The sequence below is a fragment of the Lygodium microphyllum genome, chromosome 20 (genome assembly GCF_053477565.2).
Source record: "Lygodium microphyllum isolate KBCC chromosome 20, Lygodium_microphyllum_v1.1.10, whole genome shotgun sequence".
In the NCBI taxonomy this organism is placed as follows: domain Eukaryota; kingdom Viridiplantae; phylum Streptophyta; class Polypodiopsida; order Schizaeales; family Lygodiaceae; genus Lygodium; species Lygodium microphyllum.
The window spans coordinates 61,615,832-61,629,328 of record NC_141154.1 but is presented as its reverse complement, the minus strand read 5'-3'; positions in this window follow the sequence as shown (position 1 = coordinate 61,629,328).

Here is a 13,497-nt window from a genome sequence, read left to right as displayed (position 1 = left end):
CATGGAATCATGGCAAGATATAAATGATAATAATAACATAGCGTATAGAAAATGCCTACATAAATCATAGGATAAAAAAAGAAGAGGATGTGCGCTCCATGAATCCAAGCACAAGCTATAGATCCTCGCCATCCAAAAGCTTGTCTCGACGCAAAGGAGCATCCGAACAGGCTCTGCAAGAACCAAAAACTACACATTAGTTCACCATACAATAATGCATTTTAATTGAAAGTAGTAACTACAAACAAAAAATATGAGTAAGTTACTGGGATGCCATGTGCATACAGTCTATCGATCAATGGAGTGAGATCGTGTCTCTCTGCATATGGAGTCTCTAGGCTAGTGGGATCATGGTTTGTAATGGAGTGTTGCAAAGAAAACAAAAAACAACTGTTAGAATCATGATTATCAGTATAAGTGATATTGCAAAAAAAAAAAAAAAAACTTATAAAGTCTTCTACATAAGTCTTGTGGCCGTCACTCCCAAGATGATGGACCACTTCTGCCTCCAATCGTATCCTTCTTGCCTCGTGCTAGATAATTTTTAGCCTCCTCCCTAAGTCGGTGCTAGTCATCTACGTCTAGCCACTTGGGCTTTGAGGCTCCACTCTTAAGTCCCTTGCATGCATCCAATTGTCCGTGTGACATGTATACATGCATGCACTCCATCATCTAGCTTGTGGGAAACCTATATGTTGCAGTGGATACCGGAAACTCCTCATGCAAGGATGCCAGCATGTAGTCCTTGCTCCCCTCAAGTATGTTCTTCCAATGATCCAAGACGTTGTGCTGAAAATTTTATTGGCACAACTCTCTCATACGATCCATCACCCTCATCCCCTCATCATTCATGATGACGACTCCTATCCTAGCATCTACATGGTATCCATACCCCTCCAGGGTATGCCTAAGATGTGTCCTCTCCTACCTATGACCATACTCCTAGGTATATCAAGGAGACCTTATGTACATCTGGTGTACCCAAGGGGGTGGTATCTCTCGGAGTAGCATCCATAGGGGTGCCACCTACGAACCACTGAGAGCAAAAGCTGGAGTCACTAGAGTAGATGTCTCCACAAGTGTGACAAATCTTACAGGTGATGAAAGTCTATCAAAATGAGATGAAGACACTACGTTGGTACCTCCACAACTACCTAAGCCAACCTCTCTCAAACTCACACAAAAATGAGGAGTAGCACTTGTATCTTGAGTCGACTGTGGGCTCACCGCATCCACGTCTCCCTAGTATCCCTCGAAACTACTCCCTTTGTCCAGCCCAAGTCTGGAGCATCAATCGCGTCTACTCAAAACTGAAGCATCAGAGTGTGCCAAAGTAGATCTAATAGAACAGCCTAATGGTGTCCAAGATAGCTCTTGGACCACTATATCTCTAAATCCAGCCATATGATTTGGAAGCATACGTGTGAAGATCTCTTGTAGCTACTTGTTGCTCATCCCTTGACTCATCGTGCTCTCCAAATATCGCCAAAGGTTACCTACACAAACAAAAATTGATATTAGCATAATCAATATAAAGATTTAAGCAAAGCATGGTAATATAACTCAAAAAAAATAATACTAAAAATGCATGTTTCAGAGTATCCTTATAAGTATTTCATCAATGAATTGAGTAGGTAGATGCTACAAGTATATGACGTAGCCTATGGTCCAACTTTGCATACATTGGAAAGTCGATAGAAAGGTTACTACAAAAGGATAAGTCCACCTCATTCTCAAAGAGTTCTTAGCCACCTATCTTTCCATCATTGTTACTACTCGATTCTACCTCCTCTACATGCTCCAAGCTTTGGGTGACTTCCATCCCTTGCAATATCGACTCATCTATTTGCATATTGTCCTCATCTACACTGGGAACATTGCTTTTATCATATACTCTTGCATTTCGTGGAGCTGAAGGCACAACATACCACTATTGAGGCTGTCGAGGATTTGTATAGAAAATTACATGTTCAAAATCACATACAAGAGAGATTTAACATTTGTGACATATACTATGTCGTAATAAAATTTTAAAAAATAGTTCATGTACATGTTCACAATGGGCCGACAAGACAAATGTGTCATGCAAATCTTTCCATATTTTTCGAGAATCTATTTCAAGAAATCCAGATGGACCTCATCGAACCATTGCCTCATTGACACATGCATGGATGCTATTGTAGTCCATGCCAAGCTTTCATAAAACATGTTGCGCATCATCATGAGACTCGAGCATAGTATTTCCAAGTTGTAATATATGATACTTTAGCAACTTGAAAAGAAATCATAAAACACATTGAAAAAGCACAATTGTTTTTTTAATGGTGCCAAAAAGAAATCAACAAAGCATACATAGAAGATACTTGAACAACTCAATCAGACTCACATCACTCCACCCGTATTTTGCTTACACACTTAGAAGTGTAAGCAGCATCTTCAGGTGAGATACTGGGCATCCATCATATAATGATATGGATGCTTCTTCTCTAAGTAGATCAGATATCTCGACATCCATGGACATCAATGCATCAATCATGGCCTCCATCTCAGGCTCCAAGATTATAGGAAAGTCTAAAAGGCTACATGTCTTCTTTAGTGTTGATGGTATAGACTAGGTAATACCTTCCAAGTGGTGGATTGGCTCAATCACTCCATCCATCTCATGCCCATGAACTCTTCTAGCTGGCCACAATAGGTGCACTCCTCCTTGGGATGAGACATCACCTCCCTGTATAAAATTTACGGCCACATCCAATGTTTTTGTATATGATATTCAATTAGCTTTTGAATATAATGCATTATTGATACACACTTTTCTTACCGTTTGCTCAAAGTTTGTAATCAATGATCTCCGATTGAAACTCGTCAAAGCGTCGTACATATTCTATAAACAAGCAATACTTTCATCTGATTGCTAGCTTGCATTGAGAGCAAGGACATGGGACACGCTAATTAAGATACATCTTGCGATCTTGAACATCACGACCTTCATCATTTTCCATTTTTTCTATGTTACGACAAACAATTTTTTTTCTCATTTTCTTTTTTTTTTCTTAATTTGTTTGAGAATGGATTTCTTCTCTTGTAACTCAACAAAACTAATGCAAATAAAGTCTCAGTTTTCTCCCCCTTTCTTTGTTTCTCACCCTTTCTTTGACCTTTCTTTGCGCTCTTCGTTTTATGTTCTCTTCCATTTCTCTCTCTCTCTTTCTATGTTTCCCCTCTCTTTGTTTCTCTCCACTCCCTTATGTTTTCTTACTCATTCTCCTCTCTCTCTCTCTCTCCCTCCCTCTCTCTCTTTCTCTCTTTCCCCATTTCTTTATTGTCTTTCATGTTTATTCTTTCTCTCTCGTTCTCTCTTCATTTTTCTTTCTTCTTCTCCCTTCCTCATTTCCTATCTTTCTTTCTTTCTCTCTCTTTCTTTGTTGCCCCTCTCTTTGTTTCTCTCCATCCCCTTATGTTTTCTCACTCATTCTCCTTTCTCTCCCCGGGGGGTCCACTAGGGTTTACCATATAGTACCACGTGACTATAAGGGAATGGGGTTATTTAAGGTAAGGAATGTACATTTTATAAGGTAAGGTCCCATAAATAGGGGGTAGATAATGGGTATTTTCATATATTTCTTGCACGCAGGTGATGTCTCCTTATTACTAATAGTGTATCCCCCGTGTCTCTCCTTCCCTCTCTCTCTCTCTCCATTTATTTATTATCTTCCATGTTTATTCTCTCTCTCGTTCTCTCTTTCTTTTCCTTATGTTTTCTCACTCATTCTCTTCTCTCCCTCCTTGTCTCTCCCTGTCTCTCTCTCTTTCTCTTTTCCTTTTTCTTTCTTCTTCTCCCTCTCTCATTTCCTATCTTTCTTTCTCTCTCTCTCTTTCTTTTTTGCCCCTCTCTTTGTTTCTCTCCACCCCCTTATGTTTTCTCACACATTATTCTCTCTCTCTCTCTCTCTCTCTCTCTCCCAATTTCTTTGTTATCTTCCATGTTTATTTTCTCTATTTCTCTCTTCCTTTTCCTTTTTTCTTCTCCCTCTCTCATTTCCTCTCTCTCTCTCTCTCTCTCTCTCTGTTGCCTCTCTCTTTGTTTCTCTCCTCCCCCTTATGTTTTCTCACTCATTCTCCTCTTTCCTTCCCTCTCTCTCTCTCTCTCTCTTTCCCCATTGCTTTGTTATCTTTCATATGTATTCTCTCTCTCTCTCTCTTGTTCTCTCTTCATTTTCCTTTCTTCTTCTCCCTCTCTCATTTCCTATCTTTCTCTCTCAATACACATCATTATCAAGAAAAACCCTCTCTTTGTTTCTCTCCACCCCCTCGTGTTTTCTCACTCATTCTCCTCTCTCTCTCTCTCTCTCCCTCTCTCTCTCTCTCTTTCTTCTCGATCTTTCATGTTCTCTCTCTCTCCCTCCCTCTCTCTCTCTCTCTTTCTCTCTCTCTTCCTTTTCCTTTCTTCTTTTCCCCCTCTCATTTCCTATCTCATATCCTCTCTTTCTCCCTCAATGCACATCATTCTTTGGAAAAACAAACAAAAAAAAGAAGAAAGAACAAGAACAAACCCTCCCTTTGTTTCTCTCTATCCCCTCATATTTTCTCCTTGGGTGAGTTACTCACGAATATATGTGTGCATCACGTGGGTTCAAAATAACCAATTTTTAAAATACTATTTTTATATATTTTTTACATATAGAAGGGTGTAATATAAAGGGTTTTTTTATAGATTGAATAGAAAAGGGTTGTGTTTTATTTAGGAAAAATTCACAAATAAGGATATTTATAAATAGGCCTTGAATGCATGTAATGTAGAGGATATACATATCGTAACTTCCCCAAGTTTTTCCTTTTTCATTTTCCTCTCTTCCTCCCTCCCTCTCCCTCTTTCTCTATTTATTTATTATGTTTCATTTTTATTCCCTCTCTCTCTCGTTCTTTCTTCCTTTTCCTTTCTTCTTCTCCCTCTCTCATTTCCTCTCTTTCTCCATCAATGCACCTCATTCTCAACAAAAATAAACAAAAGAAGAGAAGAAAGAAGAAGAATAAACCAAGAGGGAGTAATGTACTCACCACAAAGGCTCGAGGATGGATTCTTGGTTTCCTCTTCACAACAATCCCTCTTCGCCCTTCATGCACTTCCTCCTCTTCTTTGCGAACAACACTGATGATGGCAAGAGCGGCAGTGAGAAGCTGTCATTCTCTCTCTTTCTCTCCCTCTCCTTCCCAAACACACAATCTCCTTCGCTCTCTCTTTCCTTCTTCGCAACAAAATGTCACGCTCGCGTTTCAGACCGTTTTTAATTTGCTGATATGCATTGCAACTACCTGTCGCTATTTCCCTATATCCTTATATTGTGGACACAAGTAGAAATATCACATAAAATGTCACCACACACACATGAAACATTAAAATCATCTATAGAAAACAAAGAACTGAAACCAAGATCATCACCGAAAAAATCACCTCCAAATTTTATATCATGACAAGATGAAGGGGACTTATTGAAGCGTTCCCCCTCTTCTCTATCATTACCAATGGCAATGGTACCTATATAAAAACAAGCTTTATCCCTACCAACTAAGCATCCACTAGTGTATATCCTTTCCTCTTACCTACATATATATATGTGTTTTTTTTTACATATTGAACACTACTACTTTGACATACCCTATATGCCAAATCATGTTCTTTCTACCACATTGGATATAATAAATCTCTATAATCTACATAATAATAACCCGTCTCCCTAATCTCATTAAGAAGAAGCTAATACAAACCTTGCAACTACCTACATGGCTACTCACTCATTCTAGAACCTATAGGGTAAACAAAGAAAAAGCTTCCTAAAAATTGTGACATGCTCACCCAACTTCTAACATTGTCATCTCAAAAATAACTAGGCACTCGAGGGCATAGTCCGCAAGTCGCTACAAAGCAAAATCTTCCTATCCTTATGATCATTCAAAATGCTAAGCTACTACATGCACAATTCAACATATGCAACCCATGTATTTATATTTTCATCCAACTTCCCAAAAAAAAACCAAGTCATCTTTACAATTCATGAACTCTCGAGCCAAAAAACCAACCCATTGTAGGGGCTCTTCAATCAAGGTACTTAAAAATATATTTGACAAGGTGACCAATGGAAGCAACTAACACAATCTATAAAAAAGAATAAAAAGGAGCACAAGTAGGGGTTTATGGCTTGGTTCTAGTCTTTAGTAACCTCAAATCTTATCACATAGATTTTGTTGGCTATCTCTTTCATGAAAAAACATAAAATACTTGACAAAATATATTCCAATACTACCAACTAGCCTCCCAACAAGACTTCCAAAATCCTCTATACATGGGAGAAACATCTAATAACTGGTTAACATTATCTATTTCAAGTGGATAGAAAGACCCCCAAAGTACATAAAGCACACAAAGTATTCCAATATCAAGAAGAAATAAGATAAAGTATACAAGATCATGAAGCATCAACAACATCTATAGTACCATAGCACCAAATATTTCCACTAAACCAGATGTCCTAGAATTGTGTGGAATATCCAACTGTGACTGGTCTTGGCTTCTCTCTCCAAAGGCACTAACTTCCAAAGTAAAAAAATGGCTAGCCAAGGCTGTGGATAATGGCTATTTATGGACCACGCTTATCTCTCCACGAGTAGCTACCTCTAAGACCTGTAATCAAGATGAACACTGATGTGATCACATAATAATAGCTGACATGGTAATGATCCAAGGTTTTCTCTTGAACACCAAACTTATATCTAATGTTCTTCAAGCTCTAAATTATTGCTGCTGATCGAAAGATATACTGCTCATAAGCAATTCCACATCTAAAGTCATCATCTTTATGCATTAAAAAATATGATACCTTCAATGTCAAGGATGACCATCAAATTCCAACTAAAATGCCACCCAATCACATGTCAAATCATCATACATTATTGCATCCAACCATAGTACTACTCCATCAACCAATAAGAAAACCTGAAACACATGGCTGCTCCTCACTACAAGGGAAGGGAAGAATAGTGATGCCGAGTTTTGATGAAAATTAGCAGTGAAAATAGTGATGATACTCAGACAAAAAAACACGGCCAAAACCCGAGCACAACATTTTGCAAAAGAGTTTGCAAAAGAAGAGCAAAAGAGGGAGGGAGAGGGAGAGAAAGAGAGAAAGAGAAGGAAGGAGAGCTTCTTCTCGCCGTCTCGTCGTCGTTGCCACCGCTACGCCACCATTCGCAAAGAAGAGGAGAAGTGTATGAAGGAAAAAGAGGAGCCATCGTGAAGAGGAGACGAAGAATCCATTTTTGAGCCTTTGAGGTGAGTACATTGCTCCCTCTTTGTTTGTTCTTATTCTTTCTCCTTTTCTTTTGTTTTTTGTTTTTGAGAATGGGGTGCATTGAGGGAGAAAGATAGGAAATGAGAGAGGGAGAAGAAGAAAGTAAAATGAAGAAAGAACAAAAGAGAGAGAGAGAGGGAATAAACATGAAACATAATAAAGAAAGAGAGAAAGAGAGAGAGAGGGAGGGAAGGAGGGAGGGAGAGAGGAAAATGAATGAGAAAACATGAGGGGGTAGAGAAAAACAAATAGAGACTGTAGTCATGCAAGAGGACATTTCATGGTTAAAAGCTTGGTGAAAGAAACTCCCTATACCATCACAAGGGCCATATTGAATCACACTGATTGTGGAAAACAAAAGTCTAATTCTGCATGGTGCACCTACATACACTTGCAAGTTAGTAAAATTACAAATGTCTAATAAAGAAACACAAGATACATAAAGAAATAAATCACAAAAATAAATCACAAAATACATAAATAATTTTGAGAAATGGAGAGACCAAATCACTCTAGAAACCCCTACAATCATAGCTTAAATAAAGAAAATACACTAGGAAAAATGGACCTTATCATCAAAAATATTCTAAAGCTTACACCATGCAACAAAGACCATATCACTAAATGAGCCTTACTAGCCAACAATGACACATTAGGCAACAAGATTTTTAGCACCTAGCATATGACACATCAAACATATGACAAATTTGGAGACTGAGAGGTGTCTTCCTCAGAAGCCACCACTTCCTTGCCTAAACTAATCACTTATTAAGACTCTAGTCATACAAGAGGGGGTAGAGAAAAACAAAGAGAGAGAGGGAGGGAGGGAGGGAGAGAGGAGAATGAGTGAGAAAATGTAAGGGGGTGGATCGAAACCAAGAGAGGGGCAACAAAGAAAGAGAGAGAGTATAAGAAAGATAGGAAATGAGAGAGGGAGAAGAAAAAAGGAAAATGAAGAGAGAACGAGAGAGAGTGATTGAGTGAGTGAGTGAGTGAGTGAGTGAGAATAAAATTGAAAGACAACAAAGAAATGGGGAAAGAGAGAGAGAGGGAGGGAGACGGGGGAAAGAGGAGAATGAGTGAGAAAACATAATGGGATGGAGAGAAACAAAGAGAGGGGCAACAAAGAAAGAGAGAGAGAGAAAGAAAGAGAAATGAGAGAGAACATGAAAGAAAGAGCGCAAATAAAGGGGGAGAATCGAAGAAACGGGGAGAAAACCAAGATGGCAGTTGACGTTACTTTTGTTGAGTTACAAGAGAAGAAATCCCTTCTCAAATAAATTCAAAAAGAAAAAGAGAATGAGAACAAATAAAAATTGTTTGTCGTAACATAGACCAGGTGGGAAATGATCAAGGTCGTGATGTTCGAAATCACTAGGTGTATCTTAATCAGTGTGTCCCGTGTCCTTGCTCTCAATGCAAGATAGCAATCAGATGAAAGTGTCACTTGTCTACAGAACATGTATGACGCTTCAACAAGTTTCAATCAAAGATCATTGATCACAGACTTTGAGAAAATGGTGAGAAAAGTGAGTATCAATCATGCATTATATTCGCAAACTAATTGAATATCATATACCACAACATTGGATGTGACCGTAAAATTTATACAGCGAGGTGACATTGGTAGGTGAATTGGGTAGTTAGCCTCTAACAATCTAGAAGACAACACCACAAGATAAAGACCGAAGATCTTCCCTAAACACAACCCATGAAACAACACTACTGAACACATTATCCAAAATTCCTAATCACTTACTCCGCACTGAGACTTCAACTCAACGCTTAAACAGTTCAAACCTTCAAGCTCAATTTTTACCACTTTTAGAGAGAATGTGACGCCAAAACAACCATGGTAGAGACTCTGACAACATGAGCTTTCAGATTCAGAAAACTCCTACTTTTTAGGGATAGCAATCCTACACATCAAACTGCTCCACAAAGCGTAATCACTTCAAGCAGTACAAAACCTGTTGTAGACCCTCTCTATTCTTCTTTCCTTAGAGAGCACACATAAATACAAACCAAATACACTAGTAATCAAAGCTTTTACGGCAAATTTTCATGCTCATTCAACTGTTACAAGCATTTCCCTGTTAAAAACATTCCATTATTACATCAAAATAGAGCTTGCATTGACATAGAAATGGATAATCATGATGAATTTCATGTGAAATGGAGTTGGTGATGTAGATGCTGCTAAATTCACATGTTTCCTCATAGAGCATAGAAATTGCTTCATAGAGCACAAAAACTGCCTCATAGAGCATTATATAGAGCAGTTCATAACTCACTAACCAAACCTCGGATTGCCAAGCTTTAAAAAGGAAATTTGTAACTCTCTTTCCAATCTATAACTCTTCGGAACAACTCGGAGTCAAATTCCTTGATTTTTTTCCATGAAATAGCTCTGTACAGCAAACACAACTACTTTGTTTCAAAAGCACAATCTTGCATTGATGAAGAGTCGAGGGAGCGTTGAACTTTACAAACTCTGATCCATTATTTTCTTGGTTGTAAATCCTTTCAGATTTCCACTAACTCGAACCCGTGCATTCAACACTTGCTCATAATACATATTATGTACCTCATACCATAGTTTCAAATGTGGAGGTCCTTCACTTCCATTCGTCTCTGATGGGAAGCCTCACTCAACAACTAATATGCATCACTCTCAATAGGATGAAGAACAACCCTCTCCTCTCTTGCACTCATATCCATACATCAAAATTTATCTACAAACTCTGTGCCCCACAAAGTAGTAGAAGAAAAAAAGACAAAAGAATACTCCTATTACCATCATCTGAAAACTGAGAGCTCACATCAGCCCATTGACCTCAGCAACCGTGCCATCCTACTCCACAACTTCAATAACTTCAGCTTCATAGTCTCTTTCTCTTGACAATTTATTATTCTTCTTCTATGCTTCAAACATGGGGGATTCACTAGTAGTAATAAGGAGTTGTCACCTGTGTGCAAGAAATATATAAAAATACCCCTTATCTACCCTCTATTTATGGGACCTTACCTTATAAAATGCACCTTTCTTCCCTTAAATAACCCCCCTCCCTTACACTCATGTGGTACCATACGGTAAACCCTAGTGGACTCCCCGGGGCTTCAGATTTCTCTCTTATTTAGCCTACAAGATTCTTCTTCTCCCTCCCTCCCTCTCTCTCTCTCTCTCTCTCTCTCTCACTGGTTGTGGAGAACACTTCTCTTCTCTTCTTTCAAAAAAACTACTCACATTTTTGCTTTTTCCCTTAATTTTTCAAGTTGCCCCTTGCTTCCCCTTAATTGATAGATGGCAAACATGCCCCTTTCCATGTAAAATTCCACTCCCGGACTCAAAATTGGAAACACGAACACATTTTCTTCTCTTTCAACATGAGGCGCGTGTCTTGAAACTGAAATATCTCAACCATGTTGTCATCGTGTTGGGGGTCGAAGGTCTACCATCGGGGTTTAGAGCAGAAAATAGGAGTGAGAGATTCAAGGTAAGGAGAGAGAGAAATAATGGGATTTTTTGATAAATCTTGGGTTTAGAGATGATTCACTTGGAGAAGAAGACCTCAAGCTTTTTCATATACTTAGCATACATGAATGGCATCGGAGACTTTGACTTGATTACATCAAATGCTTGTGAGGTTAATAGACCATTACTTGTAGAGATTTTATCTCAGATTTAATCCAAATACATATTTCAAATGCAAGCCCAAATGGATACAATTTCATGAATGCCAATGAACAACAACTCCAAGATACAAGTATTTGAGTGGTAGATTCCACTACTTCCAAGACATAAAACCAAAAGCTCTTGAAATACACTGACAAAGCTTTAAATTCACTTCAGCCCTGTTTTATAACAGTAATTTCCAGCCCATAAACAAGCCCCAAAAACATACATAAACTCAAGAATATGCCTCTCTATTCACTTTCAAATGAAACCCTGATGTTTAGAGGTCAATACCAACACTTGCAACCACATAGATAACTTCATTTCCCTTCAAGAAGAAAAGAACAATGGGCTGCCTTGTTTATGACAGGTTTTAGCAGTCCAAATCAGTCCCATACACCTCCAAGATCTCCCATTTACTTGCCCCAAAGTCACTCAAGTACTTGGGCACAAGAAGGGCTTCAATGGTCCATGAATATGGTAAGAGAATGGAAGAAGAAATTCATAAGAGCAAGCTAAATACTTTATCTCTGTTTTTCCCTTTTATGGACTACATACCACTCATTTTCATGATACCAAATGGATGGGCAAAAAGGACTCTCACTTCTTTGTTTGTATATCCTCTTTAACTTCAGTTTTCTCTATTTTTGCATGCTTTGGAGCATTCACCATGGACTTCAGCTCTTCCTCCACCTTCCACAAGTGTGAAGGCCCGAAAAATGTGCCAAAAAGGGTGGGCTGCATTCCTCTCCTTCATCCACACAAAAAGTGGACCATATAGGTCACTTACTAGTCACACAAGTCTCTTACAACCATTACTTCATGTCCCATACAAACCAAATGGACTTTGGGCATTCTTCTTGACTTCCAAGGAAATGCACCTCATGAACCAATGTGACATAACGTGTAAACTGTCAATTACCACCTGTTGATCAAGTTGAAGATCCTCATAGACTAAATGTTTGTCAATTCACATGATACAAATTGAAAATTGCATGTGAAGTTACAAAAGAACTTATGAGATTAAATGGCATCTAAGACAAATGTAGGGAAATAATGATTGAATTATGTATGAAAGTTTCTCATGTGAATCCTAATGAAGTTCTTCTACAAACATAAGAACTCCATGTTTTATGTCATGAACAAAAAACCCTTTGACATTCACCCCCTCCTAACGTGCACATCCTTCGGCATGTGCCACTTCATGAAATTGTAGGTTAAGGAGGCTCTTCTTCTGACATATCTTCATCTTCATCCTCTAAGTCTTCTTCTTCTTCTTTGTCTTCAAGCGGATGGCTCACATCCAAGTCACCAAGCTCATAAGTAGAAGACTCTCTTCATTTGAAGATCTTGATACATTTGTCGGATATTGGTATCTTAATCATGGTCCCATCCATTTCAATCAAAGTGTAAGTAGCATTATCATGTACTACCTTCACCACATATGGTCCAAACCATCACTTGGCTAGCTTCTTATGAGCACTATACTGATTGTCCAGGCTGCTGTCATAGACAAGTACCAAATCATTCTCTTGGATAGCTCTTGGGACGGAGTCGATGACACTTGTCAAACCTCTTCTTATTCTTCAACATGGCTGCCTTCAACCTTTCAATGGCTAACTTGATGCCCTCTGGCCTTCTTTCAAGCTGCCTTATGCGCAAAATCGGCAGCTCTTCTCTATTTATGCCTTCATCCCAAGGCAAGGTACTCCATGTGATAATAGACTCCTCAATAGGAATAATAGGTGGCTATCCATAGATTAGTTCAGTTGGCATATAACCTGTCACTGCACTATGGGTAGTTCTATTAGCCCATAACGCGAATGGAAGCATTTTAGGCCATTCTCTCATCTTCCCTCTACAAGACTTTGCCAAAGCTTTGAGAATCGGTTGATGTCCTCTTTCACTCTTAACATTGCCTTCAGGATTGTAGGTTGATGTAAGAGATAGCTTGACTCCCAATTGAGCAAAGAAATGGCGAGTCTCATCAGCATCCAATTCTCCTTTATCAGCTGTTACTTTGGCAACACAGCCATACCTGCAAAACACTTCTTCAAGTAAAAATCTACAAACATCTTGAGTGGACTTTGTTGTCAAGGCTTTTCCTTCCACCTGATTTGTGAGATCTTCTCTAGCAAGCACTAGATATCTCATGTTTCAAATTTCTGTAGCCATGGTTACTAAATCAACAACCCATCTGTAATTAATAGATAAAGAAGAGGTAGGCTGAAGCCCATCTCTATGCTTAACCATAAAGTACATTTGACAAACATGACAAGTCTCAACAAAATGCTCAATGTCTTTATACATGTTCTACCACCAAAATTTCTCTTTTATTTTGGCAAAAGTGCCCCATATGCCTCTATAGCCAGCCAATAGGCTTTCATGAAATTCTTGCATGACCTATCTTTAGGTCTTCTTGTCTCCTAGGACATGAACAGGCGCTCCTCCTTTCTTCTTCGCATGCCTCCAAAG